Raw genomic sequence first — 23,719 nt, 5'->3', positions numbered from 1 at the left:
GTCCGCTGGGTTTTTGGCTCCCAGCCGGTATATCGCGTCCATTTCGTACGGCTGCAGCTGGACTGCCCATCTCAATACGCGGAGGGGGATGAGGCGCCGTCCCATTGAAGAGCGGAACGAGGGGCTGGTGGTCGGTGACCTTTGTGAACGGTTGTCCTTTTAGGTATAGATGGAAATGGTTGCAAGCCCACTTGATGGCCAGCACTTCTCGCTCGATTTGAGCGTATCTTGTTTCTGTGGGTGTTAGGGACTTGCTGGCGAATAATAGAGCTGCCCAGTGACCAGGTGTGTGTTCTTGGGACAGCACGGCACCGAGCCCTACTGGGCTTGCATCTACGAGCGTTTCCGTTCTTTCCGCTGGATCAAAGTATGCCAGCGTGGCCTCTCCCAGAAGGGCATCCTTTATTCCTTGAAACACCTCTTCTTCTTTCGGTTCCCATTGCCACTTTGCATCTGCTCTTGTGAGGGCCAGCAGGGGTTCAGCTCGGGTGGCTAGTCCTGGGATAAATCTCCCACAGTACGTAGCCATGCCTAGAAAGCTTAGTACTTCCGTCAGTGTTGTCGGCGCGGGCGCGTCCTTGATGGCCTGCGATTTCCTCGGGTCCACTTGGATGCCTTCTTGGTTAAACATGTACCCAAAAAACTCAAGGGATGGCTGGAAGAACTGGCATTTGTCCTTGTGTAGGGTTGCTCCGTGTTCACTGAGGCATTTCAGTGTGTTACGGAAATGTTTGTAGTGATCCACGGCCGTCACCGAGTGGATTAAGATATTGTCGCTGACGTTTAGCACTCCGGGTAAACCTGATAGCATTTTTCGTATTGTGTTTTGGAACACTTCTGCCGCCGAAGATATTTAGAAGTTGAGCCTTTTGTATCTTCGTAATCCTAGATGGGTGCTGAAGGTGGTGATGTAACAGCTTTTTTTTGATAACGGGAGCTGGTGGTATCCTGCATTCAAGTAGATTTTTGAGAACCATTTGGACCCATTCACATCTGCGATGATATCATCCATCGTTGGCGTGATGTGACGTTCCCTTCGTATGGCTTTGTTCGGCAGCCTCATGTCGATACAGAGGCGTATGGCTCCTGGCTGCTTTGGTTTTTCCACGATAACCATTGGGGACACCCAGGGCGTCGGTCCCGACACTTTTTAAATGACGCCTTGTTTTTCCAGAGTCTCTTGCTCTTTTTCCACTAGCTGCTGCAGGTGGAATGGGACTCTTCTGTGCCGCAGAGCGCCTGGGACAACTGTTTTCTCGATGTGTAGTTTGACAGGGTCACATCTGATGCGTCCGAGCCCCTGGAACAATTCAGGGAATTGACTAAGTAGCTCCTCTACTTGGTGAGTCTGGATTCTCCTTGCAAAAGAAATGAGTTCGAGATCCTCTGCGGTGTGGCTGCTCAGCAGGGTGTCCACTTCCCTGTCGATGACGTGGATTGTCGTTGTTACTTCAAGGTTGTCTGCCTTGCTGGGAACTATAATCTTTCCTTTTGACGGGAGAGGAGTGTCCGCCCCGTAGGCGTAGATTCTGGTTTTGGACGGCATCACTGGAGGGCATGGCCGTAGACGGCGATACTGCTGGAGGCCCATAACATTAACTGTTGCTCCAGTGTTGATGACTGCTTTTATTTCCGTTCCCGCCACATGAATCATGCACGTTGGCTGAGGCCTGCGCCGTTGTTTGAGTTCCCGCGCAAACGAGATCAGTTACGCCTCTCCGTCATCATCTGAAGAGTCCTCACTCGGTTCTTGGCATCTCCTGCCTTTCCTTTGCGTGTCTTCCGGTGGCGTCAATTCCGTCACTGACAGTTGTCGTACTGCCCTTGTCGGGGGTCTTTGGTTCCGGAATTCACGACCTCTGGCGTGCCTCCTGCATACGGTGGCGAAGTGGTTGGGTATTCCGCAGTTGGTGCACGTTTTTCCTTGCACAGGACAGTCTTTCGCGGCATGTGGTTCATGTCCACAGTATCCGCACCGTGGCTTGGCTGTTTCCGGCTTCAGTCTCCTGAACGAGTCCCCTTTTGCCTTGGCTCGGAGGGCGTCTGCACGCTCTGCCTTGATATTGTCGGACCGTCCCTGGGGCTTGATTAGCGCTTGGTCCATCTCGTTTGCCCTGGCTGCCGACAGGTCATGTGATCTCGCGAGTATCAGCATGTCTTCGAGCGCGATCTTCGGTTGGCACAGGATGAGCCCTCTCAGCGTCTTATCCCGACACCCCTGGATCAGTTGTGCACGGATCTCTTTTGGCTGGTCATCTCCCGTGCACGTGCTGGTGAGTTCACGAAGTCGGGCATAGAATACGTCCATTGACTCTCCCTCTCTCTGCCGGGCTTGGTGTAATTTGAATCGTTCGAAATCTGGGTTCAACTGCCGGTCAAAATGGGCATCTAGCACGGCTACTGCCGCGTTATAGTCAGCCGCTGCTCCTGTGTAGGGCAGGTGCTTGAATAGTTTGAAGATTTTGTCTCCCGCGTAATGCAGTAGCAGGGATCTTTTTACCGCCTCATCTGTCTCCCGGGTTGCGATAAAGTAGTTGTTGAGACGTTCTATCCAGATTTTTCATCGGGGAGAGGCTGTGGCGGGGTCCTCCAGTTCACTGAATGGGGGTAAGACCCCTGATGCCACATGTTGGAACGGTACGTGGGCCGGTGCTGTCGCTTGGCCTGGTGCTGCCGCCTGGTCGTTGTCTCCCATGGTGCTTGGTATACTGGGGCAGGTGGTTTGCTCCTCACTTGCCTGATGGCTTTATCAGAGGTGATAGCACAGGGCAGAGGGCCAGTCCTCTTGCCGTGTAGATGCATGTTGCTGTGGGCCTTTTGCAGTGGAGGCGGCAGTGGCTCCTCAGGGTGTGTCCTGTGGGCATATGTGCCTGTCAGCAGCTCCCCTGTGAACCACCCACTATGCAGGGGCCTTACGCAGGGGCTGGTTTGGCCTTGTCCTTGCTATTAAAGTGTATATTTTTCCCAATGCTGGGCTGGCTTCGTGTGCAGTTCTCCTGTGTGCTGTACTGGCTTCACACACTGGGTGAGCGTGTGAGAGCGCACTCACCGTGTTCCTCCTCGCTGCCTGTGATACGGCCTGGCCGGGTGCACTCCGCTTGGCCCAACACCCGTGTGCGCGTGCGCACCGATCCTCCGCTCTGGTTTCTTGTCCCGCCGCGCGGTGAGGTGCGCGACAGCTGGTGCTCGGGGTCCCTATCCCCCACTCGTCACCAGTGTAGTATGGTGCTACCAGGGCCCCTATCGCTGATAGCGCGCGGGGTGCAGCAGCCATGCGAATGACTCAGGCCACGCGTGAGTGTAGTTGGAAGACCACGCCCCGAGCGGGCGCTTCCTTTTATTCTATCCCCGCAAGCCACGCCTGGCCTGCGGATGCGGTGCAACGGTCTGGTGACGACTAGACCGCTAACTATTACACTTGGTACTGCTGCCAGTTTCCTCGTGCCTCGGACAGCTGATGTTTAGTGGAGGTGAGTGTAGCATTCTCTTACCTTTGGGATAAAGTAAAGTATTCAATGTGACTTCAATCGCGTTCCGAGCTTTGCTCGTGAACGCTGAGTCAGAGCGGGTCGCGCTTTGTTCGGTAAGAAGAATTTTAGGTAATTCAAAGGCTTGTGTTGTTTACAAACTAATCCATTACGGATTTAGAGGATTAATTCATGATCCTTTTTTATTTAAGTCATTTTAATTCAAAGAAAACACAGATTGAATCTGGAGTTATTTTAATTAGCATTATGATTCAGCAAGCATTTTGTATTCGTTATGATTTGGCAATAATGAATACATAATGAAAAAGAGAAAAGCTATCAAGAGCAAGATTCATTACTCTGGAAGATTGTTTATGCGCTTTAGAGTGATATTTCATGTTGTTCCTTTTATAGAAACAGTTCTACATAAAGAGATTGTATTCTCTGGCCTTTATTGATGATATTATCTGAGGACGATTTTACACTTTTATTTTGTTATTTCTGGTGACAAACAAATGCCACATTATTTAAGTTAATAGGTGTCCTAAGCCAGCGTTGTTAAACAACAGTTTATTTTTTTTGTGCTGTATAACTTTTTACTTTACAGATCTCCTTTTCAGCTGTTCCCAATTCCCTCCCCCCTACTTGACCACTCCATAACTCTGTGGTGTTATACCAATTCAGAGTTTAAGGTGTCGAGAGGTGGGTTTCTTGTAGCTGCACCTGAAGATTCCGAGGAAGGACGACTGTTCTGACAAAGTGTCACAGAGACTCCAACTTCCTTTTCCTGTCCTGAAGGCTCCTTCCAGTGTTTTGTTCCTTTCCTAGGATCACTCTCTTTGTTTGCAATTCCTGATGCACATCAGCATTGCATTTTAGGGACTTTGTCTTTGTGACATCACAATCATGTAAGTTAAAAACGTTTGGATAAGGAGGTCATGCACCAGTATATATTTGTACCTTTTTAGTTTTTTATTCAATTTTTAAATTTGATTGTGGATGGCCTGGGTTGCAGTAGGCGGCCTACTTATTTTTGCATTCTTTTTTAGCTTTTAAAAGGGATAAATCTTGCACAGTTAAGAACTTTTCTTAATTGTTGAGATATTTGGATTATTCATTCATTTATGTGCCCTAGTATACCTACTGGCCATACAGCCACTTCTTGGTATTGGGTATATAAAACATCTGTTTCGATGGTATATGTTGTTTTGAAGAAGCTAAGATTTAGAGATGGCATTGGATTAGATGAGAAATTAGTGATTTTGTATTTCAACTTTTTTCTCAACTTGTATTTTTGTGAGGTACTTTTTTTGATGACTTGGGTGATGTGTGTAGTTGGAAACCTTGTATAGCTGACTTAATTTTCATTTTTGGCATTGCTGAATTAATGGTAGTATTTTCTTCTTTGTTTACCATGCCTTCTATGTTTTCTGTCCAAGGGGCCATTTTTTTGTCTGGCCAGTGTGTGTCTTTGCCATAGGCCATCATTTTGTCTTTGTTCTCCATGCCATGTGGCTATTTTGTGTTATCAGTGTTGATATAGGCCTGCATTTGTTCTTTCTTTGTTGTCTATGCCTCCTTGCTTGTTGTTATTTGAACTGTAGGAGTCAGAGAGCTTTTAGCATAGTCCTGCATGTGTTTTTTGATGTCCATGCCTTCTTGCTTGTTGTTGTTTGAATATGTGGATGACAGCCATTGTGTGTAGTAGTCAGTGTGCTTTTGCCTTAGGTCAACTTGTGTCCTTCCTTTCCATGCCTCCTTGCTTGTTGCTGTTTGAACATGTGGCTGGCGGCTATTTTGTGTAGCCTGCAAATGTGCATTTGCCATAGGCCTGCATGTGTTCTTTGTTGTCTATGCTTCCTTGCTTGTTGCAATTTGAATATGTGGCTGGCAGCCATGTGTTGTAGCCAGCCAGAATGTTAAATCTTTTTTTTCACTTTTCAAGGCCATTTTCCAGGGACATTGATAGAAGAAGGCTATGTCTTTTTGTATTTGTTAATTTTCTATTTTTTTTCGCTGATATCAGTTTAATGTTCTTTAGGGTGAATGTAGGGTGTATGAAATGTTTATATGCATTTTCTTTTTCCATTTTCTCCTGCACCTCATTGCCTCTCAATGCCGAGTGAGGCAACAGCGAATAATTTTGTTGAATTATTTGATGTTTCCCTCCTCCCTCTATCTGACATAGGTTTCTTAGGCCATGGACATGCGCCAGCATTCATTTTTTAAGGATATTTGGATATTACCCAGCAATACCTGCCTGCAATAGGTGCACACCAGCATTATTTTTTTAAAGAATTATTCAATTTTCCCCTGCGCCCCCTGCCTGCCATAAGAGCACAACAGCATTCATTTTTTAAGAATGATATATTTATATATTCCACTTTCCCTCGCACCCCCGCCTGCCAGAGGGGTCTCGTAGGACTTGGAGGCACAGAGTAAACTTTTAAATCTGTATGTTATTGAAATATTATGTTAGGGTTTGGATTGGAATGGAAACTCTATTGTTAATTATTAGAGAACCTCACTAAATTATATTATCTGTATGTATATTCAAACTTGAAATGCCACATTTCACTGAATGTTTTTCTTGTTTGTTTGCTGCTAGGGGCACAAGAGACATCACCCACTGTACTACCAAACAGAAGGCCGACATTAAGTGACAACATCTATGTCCTCCTCTGTCAACTGCCAGAGCTTAGAACTTGAAGATGGCCCCAAAGAAAGGTGTTCCTGCCAAGAAAGTGACCAGTGAGGAGGAGAAGAGAGAGATTGCCACCACTGGTGTGTCTCCTTTAATCTTTTACAGGGACTGTGGTGTGGCTGCTGCACCCTCCTCTGGGCAGAAAGGAGGCTGGTAGTAGCACTCCTACATCAACTGCACCACCCCACCCCAACCTAAGCCCAAGCTTATGTCTCTCAGTGTGGCGGACACTGTAGTCATGGCAACGAGCCATGAGTCTGAATTGGATTTGTCTCAGCACCCAATCATCACAGGAAGCTGACAAAAGTGGTCAACCGAAGCTGCAGCCAACAGCAGTTCTTCTTGAAGCAGGAGCAGAACATAGGTTTGAGCTCTCTGCTGAGCAAGATACAACTCTTGAAACATTGGCTTCATGATCTCCAGCAAGAAAAACTAAAGGTTACTCCACCATCTTCCTCAAGCCTCTCTTCTGATGATCTGGATTAGACCACAGCTGTTTCCAAGACCTGCCATGAGAGACAAATGCAAAGGAAAGTTCCTGAAAGCCTTAGAATTATGTAAAATGAAGTGATGGGAACGAGCCAGTGACTGTCAGTATGGAGGGTGGGTCAGGAGACACCGAGATGACCCCTCCTATTCAACATGCTTAGCGGGATGTGGCATTGGTTACAAAACCACCAGCTTCCATATTTATTAGCCTTGCCACTGAGACCTACATTCACCACTTCCTCAGTCAAAGTACCCACTTCAGAGAGGAAAATGACACACCCACCTACCTCCAGTTCTTCAGGCACTGGCAATGGCACACTAAAAGAGGTATTCTCCCCAATTTGGGACATCTATAGGATTAGCAAGTAGGAGGATAACATCGGCAAACTCTAAATCAGGCACGTAGTCCCACATTACACCCTGGACTGCACCACAAATTATTTTCAACAGATATCTTTACTTGGCAGAAGGGAAAGTTACTCTACTGAAAAGTAAATGAGAAGGATTAAGCTAGGTAGAGGTTTAGCTACAGAATAGTGGGGTATCACTGATAATGTGCTACTCTTTTGCTTAGTCACATTGGTTGACGAATGGTATTGATGACTTGACGGACGGAAAAAATTAGAGCAGGCGTAAATCCATCATTGAAGCCATGAAATATAAGTCACTTGGGTAGAAAAATATGACACATGCAGAGATGAGATTTACAATTATTTGGTAGGCTGCCACAGAAGGAAAGAATGGTGAAATGAAGTACTAGTAGTAGGTGACTGAGTGGGCATTGCAGAAACACACGTTGTTTTTGTTTTGAAATGCATTGCCAACTTCGTAATGCCACACTGTTAACTGAAGCAGAGGCTAGTTTTACAGTCTACACTGCAGTACCAAATGAAACCATACTGCAGTTTTAGGTGGCAAAATGCTATGGGCCCAGAAGTGATGGCTATGATATCTGCCTCGCTTAACAAATACAGTATTGTCAAAAAAAAGCAAGGTGGCTTGCCACTTGTTCCTTTGACTGCTCCCCCTCCGACTGACTGGGCCCCCTCCAACACACTCTGTGCCTGGGTGCTGGTGCTGGTGCTGGCTCTGGCAATGGTAGTCTGTGCACCTAGAACAAAACCTAAATTAGTAAAAGTACTCATTTTAGCTAGCAGATTTACCACCTAAGGAATTATTTTGCACAGAGTACAACAGCAATACCTTACTACAGTTTGGTTAGCAGTATCTCCTATCAAAACTATCACTTTGGGAGGTTTGTTGGTTGACAAAGTTTACAAAGCCAGGTAGTCAAGTCAACCATAATCAGTTTCCCATAATGGAAGGACAACGCTACAAAAGGACGAGAGAAAAGCGCAATAAAGGAGTGGAAGGGAATGGTCAATGAAGGACATATGGTATTGGGTGGTAAGGAGATCTCATTCCTTTCCTGCCATGATGCTCTGTCAGGGTGCTCTGTCAGGGAAAATGCTAGTATACTGAATATAAGACAACATTGGGGATCCATGACCATGGACACTCTTTTAGACTGTTCGATTAAAAAAGCCTTCTTAATCAACATATTTGGTCAATAGTTTACTTGGGTCTGCGATCTTATTCTCTTATTCTTACAGTACCACAAGACCTATAACAGAGGGGGGGGGGGGGCTTACTAAAAAGAGAACCGAAGAAACCTACATACAGGAATAGGTCAGCTGCAGAAAGAGGTAATATAGAAAACCAGGGAAAAGCAGGGATAACAAACATTAGATAGGGGAGTTGAAAAAAATGTACATAGTATGAAAATGCACAAGACCAAATTAGTTAACTAGTAGGGAGAGGTAAAAATAAGAAATAATGATAAACAGGGGGACAGCAGACCCATCTGCTGCAGCTCTGGCACTGGTGGTGGTAGTCCCACCCACTATGGCACTAGTGGTGGCAGCTGCTTTGCCCTCAGATGTCTTCTTGCCCTTGGATGTTGATATAAGAAATAAAGAAGATTAAAAAAATGATTAGTGGTTCACTCAAAAAACATTTGCCAGGCACAGCATTGTACTTTCCAAATCAGATAGCTTATGCCTAGTTTTCAAAAGCTAATCGTACATTTTATTTACTCATGCATTGTAACAAATGGTCTTTGCTTCTCTGATCCCTTTAATGGGTCCCCCCTTGCAATGCATACAGCACATAACAGAGATTTAGGACTATATGAGCTACATATACGTACAGAGAAGAACACTAACACCCTGATATACTACGATGTTAGTAGTGACAGGAAAGGAGTCAGCATCCCTTCTTTAAATCAGCCCAAACAAGCACCGAGCACCTGGCTTGCTTATACCAGATAGAAATCCAGACAGTATTGTTCATTTGATGTTATTTAAGTGAGTGGCACACACTAGCATAAAAAAACACTTTCCTCAGCATAGTACCACACTCATAAATTAATTGCTATTTTTGCACCATGTGCACATGCGCTCACTATGCACTGCTATTTACCCCACATGTAACATCAGTAATGATATCTTCAATTACATCATTGATAATATCACTGCAACATTTGCAATAAAATTGTTGATAAGAAAACAGTGCATTACGGGGGCATGAGTTATGGTTACCTTAGGGCACGAGATATATGTTTTTGCGATAACTATAACTATAATTGATGAATTTGTATGGTTTCATGTGTAAAAGCTGAACCTAACTATAATGTCTCTGCAACCTTTAGATTTGTAGTGAATTTCTAAGGCTTTTTAAATTATATTTCCTAACTTTAACATTGCTGCAACCTTTGCTATTTTCAGTAAATATATAAATATATGTGTGTATAACGTAGATGCTCATTCGTTTCTTTGGTGGAAGCTGTATTGGTAGGGAGTGCATGAATGTTGGCCCCTGGCTGTTAGGCAAACCCTCTCCCCTGGACCCAATAGTGGTTGGCTCCCATGTGTCATAAATGTTAAATACCTCTATACAGCTAAGGTGCATTAGGAGGATGTGTTTTTAAAATATACCCATTAGGTTGACCTAAACTGTACAAAATTAAGTGGGAAAGCAATATGGTAGTTATCTGCCACAATCTAAACTAACATGCACACGTCATTTGAGATGTCATCAGTGGTGTCATAAAAAATGTCATGAGCGATATCATATGTGAGGTCATGAGCAGTGCGTGGCGGGCTGCAAGTTATAGTTGGCATTGTTAATTATTACTGGTGAATTTCTGTGTTTTTTTTAGTTGAAAACATTAATGTTCACACTGACAAATTCACCTAACTATAACGTTACTTTAACCTTTGGCTTTTCAGCAAATTTTTAAGTTTTTTTTTTTTTTTAAACAAAACAGATATTTTTTTTACACCTTACTATAACCTTACATTAACCTTTGCTTTTTTCTGTGAATTTCTAGGGTTTTTCAAAAGAAGATTAATTATTTTTGTGAGTGTATGTATGCTAGAATTGTGTTATAATATATGTTGTATTCTGACATTATTTTAGTAAAACATTTTTTTTTTATTTAAGCAAAACAGGATATGAGTCACAGTTTGCAAAATCTTTGTCAAATGTGTATGCATATTGAACAGAAATATTCAATAAAAATTGTTTATTTGCGCAGTTATTGTAACTCTGATATCAAGACATGCCACCAGCACTTTCTTTCATTGTCTGGTGAGAGTAGTAGGGTTTGTAGAGGAACTAGCTTCTCTGTTGATATCTCTCTCTCTGTAATGATGGGTGTGCATAGAAGGGTGCGGAGTGGGACTGTCCTCTCTTTTCAGACCTCTCTTTTAGATGACCGCTGTGCGTAGAAGGGTGTATAAGGGACTGGCCTCTCCACTGAGACTGCAGTCTGTAATGATGGGTGTGGATAGTAGGGTGCGGGGAGGGACAAGGTTCTCTTTTTAGATCTCTGTCAGATGACATCTGTGGGTCATAGGCGTGTAATAATAGCTGTATGTGATAGGGTGTGGGGAGAGGCTGCCCTCTCCTCTTGGACCACTCTCTCAGGTGACAGATATACATAGTAGGGTGTGGGGAGGGACTGAGCTCTCTGCTGAGACCTCTCTCTGTAATGATATGGTGTGTGTAGTAGGATGTATGTGGAGAAGGACTGGCCTCCTTGTTCAGACCTTTTCTCAGATGATGGGTGTGTGTAGTAGGGTGTGGGAAGGGACTGCCCTCTCCTTTTAGACTTCTCTCTCAGATGACAGATATGCATAGTAGGGTGTGGGGAGGGACTGAGCTCTCTGCTGAGACCTCTCTCTGTAATGATAGGGTGTGCATAGTAGGGTGTATGTGTAGAAGGACTGGCCTCCTTGTTCAGACCTTTTCTCAGATGACAGGTTTGCGTAGTAGGGTGTGTGGAGGGACTGGCCTGTCTGCTGAGACCTCTCTCTGTAATATTAAGTGTGTTTAGTAGGTTCTGGAGAGGGACTGGCCTCTCTCTCAGATAACGGGTGTGAGTAGAAGGGTTTGGGGAAGAATTATCCTCTCCTTTTAGACCTCTCTCTCAGGTTACTGGTGTGCATAGTAGGATGTGGGGTGGGATTGCTTTCTCCTTTTTGACCTCTCTCTCAGATGACAGGTGTGCATTTTAGGGTGTGTGAAGGGACTAGCCTCTCTGCTGAGACTTCTCTCTAAAATGATAGGTGTGCATAGTAGGGTGTGGGGAGGGCCTGACCTATCTCTCAGATGACAGGTGCGAGTAGTAGGATATGTGGATTTATTGACATCTTTGGTGAGACCACTCACTGTAATGATAGGTGTGCATAGTAGGGTATGGGGAGGGACTGGCCTCTCCTTTCAGATCTCTCTCCCAAATGACAGGTGTGCATGGTAGGGTGTATGAAGTGATTCGCCTATCTGATGAGACCTCTCTTTGTAATTATAGGTGTGCTTAGTAGGGTGTTGGCAGGGACTGGGCTTTCCTTCCAGATGTCTATCTCAGATGATGGGTGTGTATACTAGACTGTTTGAATTAGCCTCACTCTACTCACAACTCTTCTCAAACCAATGACATGAATGGTATAGTCTGTTAAACACATCTCCAGTAAAGCTAATACAGTAAGAAGTATGCAAAGGATTTAGCCTTCTAATCAACACATTACTTATATCTTACACGCTTCCTCTCAAAAACAACAAAACAAAATGCATTCCTACTATTGGAGTGTTTTGACAACTCATCTACTCTTTTTTTATTATTAGTGATCCTGCAAGAATCCCATGAAGTCTTAACAATTACTTAAAAACAATATATATTTATGATCTTCACAGTAGTTATTATTTAGACAACTCCTCTCTAAATCTAGGAGGACAGCATGCCTTACAACTGCTCCCTTATATATCTTTTTTTTTATTTCCACATTACTTCCAATTTTTCACAGTAAACAGTAATGGCAGGCTTTTAATTTCTAACATGCCAACAGCCAGTCAATCCGAGTGCTTGCTCTTGCAAGACTTGCAGGAGCCTCACACTCCTTTGAGAGCATAAAGGGTCACGGAACAAACGGGCCTCTTGACCAACCACAGGGCTCCCTTTTTGATTTTGCATACTCGTGTGAGGCTTGTGAGCCCAACCTCCAAAATATACAATCCTTTTATACCCCAATATCTCAAAAACTGCTGCATAGATTTAAACCAAACCACAAAAAGCACAATATGTGGATGAAGATTTAGATTCCTGCTGAATTTGGTTTAATTCCATTACGCAGTTTTTGCTAAAACCTGTCTTAAAGGAGTCTATGGGAAATGCATTGAGATTTTTTGTTTTGGAATCCTCTTATTTTTGGCGCCTTCTGGAAAGAACACCCCACAACTTTCTAGGGTGCAGTGGAGGTGGATGAACTTTTTGGGGGGAAGATTCATCAAACAGGGTCAAAGTTATTAGCAAACCAATAAACAATTTGTTTATGGAAGCGCAGAACTAACTACAACTACCTACTTGCGACCACCACTATGTACCTGTGAGTGTGAGCATGCTATTTGAAAGAAAAATATAAAAAAAATGTAGAAAACAAAAAATATATATACTCACTAATCCCAGCAACCTCTAAACCTAGCAGATCCTGCTCCTGGTCCAGAATGTCAGCCCAATGGTGCATCAGCTTTTGCTCTGTGTGCTACACTACTGTGCTGCAGCGCACATCCTGCCGCACTCTTCCCCAGAGCAGTTGATGCTCCTGCAGGGCGTAACCCTTGCCAGGCCTGGCTGGCCTGCCGCCTGCTGCCAACATGCTGTGCAAAATTTTAGTGTGGCCATCTCTGCCTTGCTACAAATGAAGCGGGCTGCACACCTTCACCCCTGCATCACCCACAGAAAGGGCTGGAGGCACTGGTGACACTGCAGCCTGCTTCTGCCACAGCAGAGAAGGTCAGAGTGGGATGGGAAAAAATAAAAAGGAACAGGAGGTGGACTGAACAGGTCAGGAAATGAAAACAAAAAAGGTAAAAAAAAAAGTAATGAAAAACACAGACAAAAACTTAAATACAGACACGGAAAGACATAGTAATATAAATAAGTAAATAACAGGTGGTATTTAAATTGGGGTGATAAGGTGTGGGAGGTTTAGTTAGGATTAGAAACGTATTAACAGGCCAGAATGAGAAGCAGACACAGGTAAAACAAAATGGCTGTGCCCTTGTGCACCGTGTGGTGCAGATTTTGTTTATTTTCAGTGCAGAATTTGCTATCAGCTTAAGAAATTCAGCACGAGCGGAAGGATGAGTATTTTTCTGTCCGTTGGCAGAATCCCATGGAATCTCACTGACTTTTTGGTAACTTTGCAGAATTCCTCAGTTTGAAATTCTGCCAGTTTCTTCTAGGCCTAATTTGATTTCAGTGCAGATTTAACAGTGTTTTTCACACACTCCCCCTCAAACCCAGTCACTTTGTCAGGCATTCAATCACTCTTACACCCATTGATGCTTTGCCACTCACACTCTTTGTCACCAACTCTTCAAGTAACCTACTCTCACTCATTGTCTCTCTCACACGCACACAAACAATTGACTTTAAAAAAAATGACTTACTCATTGCTGCTTTGAAGTGCTTTGCTTCTGGTGGCAGAATCATGAGTCAGCAGACACACAGAGCTCACACTTGGCTGACGTCCTGCATTGCAAGGCCTCAAGTCACACATCCTGTGTGATTTGCAGTGTAGAGCCTAATTTTAACCCTGCACTCTCAATCAAACTGTAAGTGTGACACTAGGGGCCAGATGTACGACCCTAAATTGCAAGTACCAACGGGTTTGCGACCCGTTTGCGCATGCAAAATGGCCCAGAGCCATGTACAATTCCTAAATAGCGAGTCACAACTTATTTGTGACTTGCTATTTAGGAATTGTGACTCGCTATTAGGAAGGGGCTTTCCCTTCCTAATAGCGTTCGCAAAGCAATATATGAATGTTTTGTGACCGCGATTGCGATAGCAATACACTTGCAAATTACTACCCTCTTCAAGAGGCTGGTAATGCAGTCACAATTTGGAAGGGGTCACCAGGGAACCCCTTCCACTTTGTGACTGTCTCTAAAAATATTTTTTAAGGGCAGGCAGTGTTCCCTGGGACCACTACCTGCCCTTATAAAATGAAACAAAAAGGTTTTTTTAAATGCATCCCGTTTTCCTTTAAAGAACACAGGCTGCATTTAAAAAAACATAACTGCTTTATTTAAAAGCAGTCCCAGACATGGTAGTCTGCTGAGCCCAGCAGGCCACTATCCCTAGGAGGGCCTGTCATTCCCAATGGGCTCGCAAATTATGAAAGGCTCATTAATATTCATGAGTCTCGCAATTTGCCACCCCTTTGGGAATCGTAAACAGTATTAAACACACTGTTGTACATGCAAAATAGTGCCTCGCAAATTGCAAGTCACAAATGACTCGCAATTTGCATGGCGGTATTTTGCATATCATACATCTGGCCCTAGGTTTTGTAGTTGGTTAGAGTGCTTAGAAAGGGCACTCTCCTGCACAGGTGCAAGGCCCACCCGAGGACCACCTCCGTTCAAACAGAGGGCTCCCTGTTAGTGCTCTAAATACACATCATGATTTGCATTGGGAAGTTCTAGCGCTAGGCTCTACTTTGCATTAAGGGAGCATGTGTTGTACTTTGGCATTTCCTTTCTGAAAATGTGTGTTTTTTCACACAAATTCCAATCTGCTATCATTTGTAGACAGGGATTTGCACCCCAAAAGTATCCCTCTTCATGGCAGGCATAGCAGCGGGGCACGTTTTAAAAGTCTTCACACTTTTCTAACTTTGCCTGTGTGCAGCACTGTACTGCACACATACAAGGTGTGACAAGTATTAAACTATGTCAAATGAAGGTTTTATACTTGAAGAGTACCCTTTCACCACAGAGCCTATGCGTGTCAGAATGCACGCACCCTTGCACTATCCTGCAAGAGTGTGCGTTGTTGCATTGCTATTAAAGTGCTCCTGCAATGGGGAATATAGAAACAGTGCCAGCCCTTAGTCGATATGTCACTGTTCTTCCTTCTCCTTTTAAGCAACAAAAGTGAAGCAGCTTTGGTCGTTGCTGTGCTTTGTGCCAAAAGGTAGTAAATTAGGCCCATCATGTGAAGTTCATGTCTATGGAAACTGCTGGCAAAGTGCAGAATTCTGGAAAACCCTTAGAGCAGTGGGCATGCCTAGCCACAAACCTATTCCTATCCCAGATGTTTATCTCCCCCGTGATTGCTACCTCAACTTCCACATCCAAGATGGTGTCCACATCTTTAAAGATGATGGCATTTCATACCTAGTCCATATGTAAAGAGCCCTTGGCCAGAGAAAGATGAGTGGCTATGCATTTGTCATCCTGTTTTAAATTGCATTCACCTTTCCGTTTTATGTTGTTTTGTCCCTGTATTTTGTTTCTTTTTTTTAGCAAGAAGATTATTGTTGGATTTATTTTTCAAGAATACCTTATGCAGGTTATTTCTCAGGTCAACATCTGCATCATCTGTTATCTTCAAATTAGAAATAACAATATTGCCAAGGAGTGGGAATTCTTTAAAGATCACTTTAAAATATTTAATATCTAAATTAAATGCATGGTGGCCCAGTGGCTATATGGTGGAGGTACTGTTTCTTCAGGCAATCATAAAGGAAACTAGAAGGATTTTCACAGTGTCCTGTCCTTGACAGACTGTGATTCCAAAGACTCCATTGATCATTTTGTACAATAGGATCATTTAGAACCTGGTGCAAGAATTACAGTGTCTTCTTCTTGTGAATTCAGTCTGCAAGAAAACTTTAACTTTAATTTTTTCTTCTATCTCAACAGTCCATTAGACAAAGGTTTTTCTGGAGATTGTGCAAAACAAAGGGAATTTTTGAATTCCCTGATAGTGCGTTTTGCTTTCTGCAAAATTTACAGTTTAATCAACATGGAGGAAAGGTGGGATAGCTAACCATCTGACTTACTGGACGTTGTTTAGCTTGGGGCACTCCTTTATTCACATTACTAGGTTTCTGATAGTTCTGATATCAGCATAATTGCCTAAGAAAAGAGATTAATGATGAGTTAGTTTGTACTTGTCAAATACATCATTTTCTGAACTTCTTGATATAGTAGGACACATTTTACAGTCCAAGTCTGATGGAGATTGGAGCCGGGTGCCAGACCACAAGCCCCAAATCACCTGGCGACATGAAGCCATCCGGCACCAATTTCTCGCATCCGTAGGCGCCTATAATTAGCATCTGAGCCTCCCGCAGAACGGGACACATTTGACACTCCAAGCCTAACAGAGACGGAAGCAGAGGGCCGGACCATAACTCTCAAATCACCTTGCGGCAGGAAGCCACCAACATTGTTTTCCCATGCCCGGAGGCACCTAAAATTAGCATCTGAGCCTCCCACAGCGCGGGACGTGCCCAGGCACGTGCCCGGGTGAAGAATGGGCCCGTCTTCGCCCATCATCACCTGGAAGAGGCTAGACTGGGCTATTCCTCTTCGTTTTTCTATTTACTATCAAAAGTGCATTATGACCTTGGTGAGTGTTACTTTTATATTCTAACTTGAGCCATGGGAAAGCACAAATTACAAGTGGGAATAGAGAAAGATTCTAGCTTCACCCCTTTCTAACCATCCCCTACCTGGTACTTTGCGGGATGTTATTCTTGAATCGAGCAGTAGTTATGGTCTCAGAGAGTTGGCCGAGAGACGCTTACCACTGGATGTGGGGGGGCCCTAAGTTTTGTCACCGCAAAATTTAATTTGACTGAGCATGGCCATAAAAGTCCACCCCCAGATTTGGGAATGTGGATAGAGCCACAAAATTTAACAACACATGAAAAAAGCACTGAGGTGGAGGGAGACACACGTTCAGGTCCACTGGTGGCAGCCATGACCTCCCCGATGAGTGTCATCTTGGATGAACCAGCACCAAAAAATAGTAAGAAGGGAAAGGCTGGACCTATTTTAAAATTGTATTAAAAAGCCTGGCCCTAAAACTAAACCTACTACATCAACATCTAAAAATGAGGCTTCACACTCTGTAGTATCCATTGAAAATTAAAATGTTATCCTCAGTGAGCGTAAATCTACACAGGCTGGCCTCATGGGACAAATTAAAAAAAATGTTCACAACAGCTATATCCGCAATTTTGGAAGAGGTATTCGCTTTAGAAAAGACCTTAAAGACTCTTGTAGACGAGACCAGTGATTGGATGCTCATCAGGGTTTGTTACTGCACCCATACAAAACTCTATCTCTTATAGTGCAACTAAAACCGCAGGAGTTCCACTGGAGACTACAAATTCCCCATACCAGCAGGGAATCAGAAATATCATATTCTAGGGGACAATTCTTACTCTGCGACTTTGAGGACACATCCTCTGGCTCTTTCAAGTCAATACAATCCTTCAAACAGACAGCCCCCCAAAAAATGTCCGCCTGATTCCGGAGTTAACCCATCCCAACATATTTTAAATCTTCCCTCGCTTGCTGTCTCTATACAGCAATACTAGTTGGAGTACCAACAATGGGATCAAATAAGGAAGAGAATTGTATAGATTTAAAGAATAAGCTCTCTCATTGGTTCACAAGAAATTGGGCTTTCTCCCTCAAAGAATGTGATGTTATTCTTATGTTGAGAAGAGCAGGGGGTGGGGCAGTCAAGAAAAGTAATAGAAGAACATTTTATAGGAGTCTCCTTCAGGAATCCTGAATTGACGTGCCAATTGATTAAATCTGGAAGTAGAGTGGGGCCAAGTGGTGTTCCTACTTCTTGCTCTATTTTCCAATCGGAATACTTTCATCAGCCTAAATTTTCTATGAGTCAGATGACCAGATACGGTACTATTTTTCCCAATATTGTGTTACATCATACAAGATGGGGTGACAGTCTTACTCAGACACAAAATATGGTCCAACCTCTTGCGACCCTGGATGAAAATGTCTGACTTGATAATGACTCCACACAGCTGAGAGTGAGTTTTTCTGGAGGAGATAGTTGGCCAGCACAATCTGAAATTAATATCTTTCTCTTGCTGAAGAATTGGGCACCCATGAGGTGATTCAGGATCAGTTGGTATTTAACAATGGTATGGAGGTAGGCCATGGTTGTTCTCTCGATTAAGAAATCAACTGGAGAGGAACCTAACCTTAAGGAGAACACTTGAAAGGTTGGATTTTTCTGGTATGTTAGGGTTCCAGACATTGAAATTTGGTGGTGATCCTCCAAATAGTTTGAAAATTCAAAGAACTAAAACACTGTCTGTGAAGCAGAAGAAGGACATAACCACTAACATCAAGACTAAAGACTTGGATAATCTTTTTCCTATGTCTTGTAAAGCAGTGGGCTTACGCCCCAAATTATGCAATCCTGAGTGGTTGTTTTTATCAGTGCTTCTGATATTATTTGTTGCCTGAAAACCTGGCTTTTTGATGATGTTTTGGTTGATGGGTTCAGATCTTTTAGTTCACCAGCTATTCCCTCTAATGCAGGTAGGTGAAGGGACGGGTTAGTCACACTGATATTGACTAAAATTAAGAATTTATGTGTCTCAGTGCTGTTCAAAACTCTTTTTATCAGATTTAAAAACTTACATTCCCAAAAGAGTTCAATATACTTTTAGTAAAGTTTTATTTTAGTTTCTTTACTTTACATTCTGTGAATATCATTTAGGACCTGGGGGCAGCAATCTCTTGTTTAATAAACAAGGAGATAAAAGAGACTACCCTTGTATGGGTATGGGATTTTAATGCCTCTAAATGTATTTATAGCAGGACTCAGGTGTGAGACATCACAAATGGGCAGGGTGGCAATGTGACACATTTTTTCTCATCCCTGTATGTGAAGCTCTAACAAAAATTCTGTTTACTTATAATCTTTCTTTTTTAACAGACATATGGGGAGGTGCAAATTCAGATACCATGACTTATGTTGGAAGGGACATGGAGAGCGTCATTGACCATATATTAATATCTGAAGAGTTGTCATATTGTTAATAATTTTGATATTCTGGACTCTCCATTCAGTGACCATTTCCCATGTAGTCCCTCTTTTGGGATCCTCCCTAGCACCCAACGGCCTCTTGGATACTCCGCATAACATTTGCCCCAAATCAAGGGGAGCGTAGAAAATGGTGTAATATAGATCCCACTAAAAGTAATGCAGACCGGATTAAAGAGAGCCCAGACCAACTTAGGATCTGCCTAGCCGAAAATGGGGATCTGATGAAGATATGGGAGAATTTTAATAAAATCTGTATTTCCATCTCCAAACTTTTGATGGTAGTTAAACCTCGGAGAGAGTCACCTGCTCATTCCTAGTTTGACAAGGATTGTACAAAAGCATACACATTTTTCAAACAATCCACAAATCAAATCCTTCATGATATAACTATTGTAAGAGCAGCAAGACGGAACTATAGTATTGCATTAAAATATAGGAAAAACTAGATAAGGTCAAAAGCATGGGAAGATTTAGAGCGAGCAGTCTCCCTCAGAGATAATATAACCTTCTGTAAGGTAGTAAATCTGGCTTTTTTTTTTTGCCGGAAAAACATCAGGGACAGACACTCTTATTTTAGAACAGGCTTGGGTATCTCATTTTCTAAAGATATTCACTGTGGAAGGGAGGGCTATAACCCACCCAGATAGAAGAGATTTTACCTGTAACCCTGAAGATTTGTTAAACTTCAGCAAATCAATAACACTGGGGGAAGTGAGGAAAGCCATATGTAATTCAGCCACGGGAGAGGCAGCTGGCCCAGATGGGGTCTAAGTAGAATGTTTTAAGCATAATTTTAACTTATGTGCACCTAAATTTACAAATGTATTTAGAGCTCTACTTATAATAGTCCCACTAGATTCCTGGATGAAGTCCGTGACTATATCTATATATAAAAAAGGTAACAAAAATGATCGCCCAAACTACCGTCCCATCTCCCTTATTGATACCTCTGCAAAGATCTTTGGTAGGGTGATTCTAGGGAGGTTGGAATAATTGACGGTAGAGAGACCCTCCTTTTTAGATGCTCAATATGGGTTACATCCTGGTATGGACATGACCTAACAGACCTTAAATCTGTCTCTTATCCTAGGCAAATATGTTCAGGCCATGAGAGGGGCCATGCACATGGCCTTGATTGACCTCACCTCATCATTTGACCTAGTGGACAGAGACAAATTATGGGATATCATGGAGCAAGCAGGTGTTGACCCTCCTTTAATAATTATCCTGAAAAGGCTGCATCAAAATACCACAACGATGGTTCGATACTCCCAAGAGGGTGATCAAACATCCCCTATTTATGTTACAAGGAGAGTCAGACAAAATATATTGCCTCCTTTTTTATTTCTTTTATATATTAATGCACTTGATGCTTTTTTAAAGACACTAAACCCTGATATACCGAAAATAGTGGAATGATATGTTTCTGTCCTGCATTATGCGGACGATCCAGTCTTGTTATCCCACACCACAAATGGGTTTCAAATTTTATTGGATAGTTTTTATTCTTTTATGACGAACTTGAAACTTAAGGGTCATTTTAAAAAGTCATATATTTTAATTAGTGGCCCCATAAAAATTTGTATTAGTCATGTAGGAATCTTATTTTCTTAATATGGGACAGACTTGTAACTCAACGATTTTAGCAATTGGAAGCATCAGGTTTGCAAATAAACTGGGACATACATCCTGAGGGAAATGTTGATGCTTTCTAAAAGGAAGTGCCAGTCCTTGGCTATTTATGGAGCAGGGGTGTGGGGGTTAGCACCTGGGAAGAATTTACAGTCAGTTGAAAACAAATTTCTGGCTCAACTTTTAGGATTCCCAAAATCTACGTTGAGCATTAATATTCATAATAAGGTAGGGCTAGGGTTCCTAGAAGATTTGATAGGACTGACACCTGTCCTGGTATGGGTCAAACTATGATCTGCACCAGAGCTAAAGTTCACACATTACATAGTGGAAGATTGTTTGAAATTAGATCGCTTGCCATCTATCCCTTTGTTCAACTACTTTAAAAAATCACTTCAAGATCTTGGGATGATAAACGTATGGGTAAACTAGAGCAGATATGAACTCATCCTACAAGGTGCGGGTTAAGTTACAGTACCATGAATTAAGAGATAATATTAGGCTGTAGAGAGAAATCAATATGGTAACAGTCCAGTATTACACCCTGATCGCTAAAAGCAATGGTATGGAACTCTACCATTTGTTGATTAAAGCCCCCAACATAGATTTTATCTGTTATGGTTATGTCTCAACATGATTTATCTCTTGGGGGCTTTTCAAGTTATGGGATCCTGGTTTACCTGATTTCCAACCTGTGTCTGTGATGGGACATCTAGGTAAACCACTAGCCATTTTATGTTATTCTGCCCACTTTATGCTTGCTGTGGATTATGGTTTTTATGTCCAGTGCTTGAGGAAAAACGTTTAAATCACATAAGAAGGGTTTGATCTTTCTCCAGCATCTTACCTCACCTGAGATTTTCACAGCAGTTTTCAATTTTATTGTCCAGGCTCTGAGGTTAAGGAAAATATAAATGTCATGATCTTGTTAACCCCTGTTAATCAGTTTTGTATAAGCCCCTTGGATAAAAATGTTTAGAGTTATAATTAACATTTAAATTGTTTTAATGAGTTCTTGAATACGCACCTTGAATATCTATTTAGGTTTGATTTATTTATCTTGTCAAAACTCATGGGGGTGATTGTCAGGAATTTACGTATGAAAAAATTTGCTCTTATTCTTTTAACGTGTTAACATTTTTCTGTGATGAAATAATGTATTTTAATTGTGCTTTTATGATTTTACTATACAATTGAATAAAGAATTATGATGATGATGATTTAGCTGTGTCAATTCATGAACACAGACTTCAGTAACAATGTAGTGTAAGAAATTAGCCTTAATTGGGATTTCCAGGCTCCACTAAAATTAAACATTTTTTAAACCAAAATATCACATGGATTCTTTGCCCGAAAAGGAACATATGCAACTAGGAACAGCCAGTAGTACTCTGACACAGGACGAAAAAGAACGTGGTTACAATGCAGGATTGTGCCTATGTTCTGGTTATCCTCATGACAGGATCTATGCCTGTCCTCACCATCACTAAATATATTTGAGTAACTATCAAACATCTGGGAAAGAGAAAGGAGAAGCTATAAGTTGGCTCACTGATATAGGGCTTCTGTGAGCAATTAGAAAGTCAATTTTTCCTCTTGTTAATTTACTGGTAGATTGAGGAACAGATGAAAACTAGCACTAGGCACTGTTGAAGTGTGGAGTGTTTAGGAATGTTTATTGATCGGGATTGGTTCCTTACAAACATATCCCAAAGACTGATAAGCAGTAACCATAGTTGTCCAGGACTGATGATGCCTATCGGTTTCAGGAACCGTGAGACAGGCTCCTCTAACAATATGGTTCTTTTTGGAGACCATAAAGAAGTGCTGCCTTTTGATATAATATTAAAAGACTATCATCTATGCTTTGATTTTTTTAATTCCTCAGCTAAATAGAGATCATTCATATGTCAATAAGGCTGCCTGGAAAACAGTGCCATCGCCATACTGTTGTTATTACCATTGATATGATTCAATAGATTGTTGTTCACCTAAAGAAGTAAAACATTTCATAATACCTTTCAATCTAATTGTGGCTTAACTTTCATATGTCCCACAGTTTTTGCTCAACCTAAGGTCTGCTTGCTTCACCCTTACATGTGAATATGATTGTATCGTACCAATTGAGCCTTGCTCTATCATACACTTTAGGCACATCTACTCCCTGTCAGAGAATAAGATGGAGATACTGAAGGGTTACTTACAAGAACATTTGCAAAATGGTTTGATTATATGATCTTTCTCTTCAACTGGAAGCTCTGAAGCTGTATTTTTATTGAAGAATAGTCAAGGCCTTAGATTCTGGTTTGATTATTGAGTTAAAAGACCAGACAAAGCACAATATCCCACTGGACCTATGTATCTTCAATAACAGCTCTCAGTGGACTGACTGCAAATAATATTAGACCCTTTATGTGTGTTGCCTTGACATATTGTTTTATGTGTTGATAATTTTTAACATAGACAAATGCATAAAAATTCTGCTCTGCCGGGGGGAGTTTGTGGAGTTTTGCCACTCCTCACTCCATTTGAACGCGGAGTTCAGCGAACACTCCACCTCTGCCGTGAATCAGAGTTTTGCTGGCACCCATTGAGTTTAATGACTGTTTGTGAATGCACTCATGCCGGCTTTCAAATCTAAAAAGCAAATAGAACAGAGGCGTTAAAATCTAGCAAACACAATAGACCTTTCTACCTACTCTCAAAAAAAACTTTAATTTTACTATTTCATTAGTGAACAGTGTCACGGTAGATATTACGCTGTGTCATTGCGAGGAGGTTTTGCTTGAGTACGTTTTATATAATTTCTTGTGAACGTGCCCTTTTCTGATGACGTACCCTTTGGGCACATATATAGGGAGTGTTTTGCAGGTGTATTGGTGCCTTGGCAGTGCCGTGGAGCTGAAGTGCGCACAATGGTGAAGTTAACAGCAGCCAAACTCCTCAAGGGAGCAGCACAGTAAAATTCAAAAAGAT

The 23,719-nt window shown here is 42.3% G+C and overlaps 1 long non-coding RNA gene across 1 annotated transcript in view; it reads left to right on the top strand.

Moving 5' to 3' along the window:
- The window catches only part of LOC146805012 (uncharacterized), a 38,977-nt gene extending 28,814 nt beyond the window's left edge, over positions 1-10,163 (top strand). The window contains exon 3 of the long non-coding RNA XR_014967774.1: positions 6,076-10,163. This is a non-coding gene — a long non-coding RNA (uncharacterized LOC146805012). The remainder of the gene's footprint in view (positions 1-6,075) is intronic.
- The last annotated feature ends 13,556 nt before the right edge of the window (positions 10,164-23,719 follow it).

This window comes from Triturus cristatus, chromosome 8 (assembly GCF_964204655.1).
Source record: "Triturus cristatus chromosome 8, aTriCri1.1, whole genome shotgun sequence".
Taxonomy (NCBI): domain Eukaryota; kingdom Metazoa; phylum Chordata; class Amphibia; order Caudata; family Salamandridae; genus Triturus; species Triturus cristatus.
The sequence above is the reverse complement of the archived record's forward strand: the minus strand, read 5'-3'. Positions and strand labels throughout refer to the sequence as shown.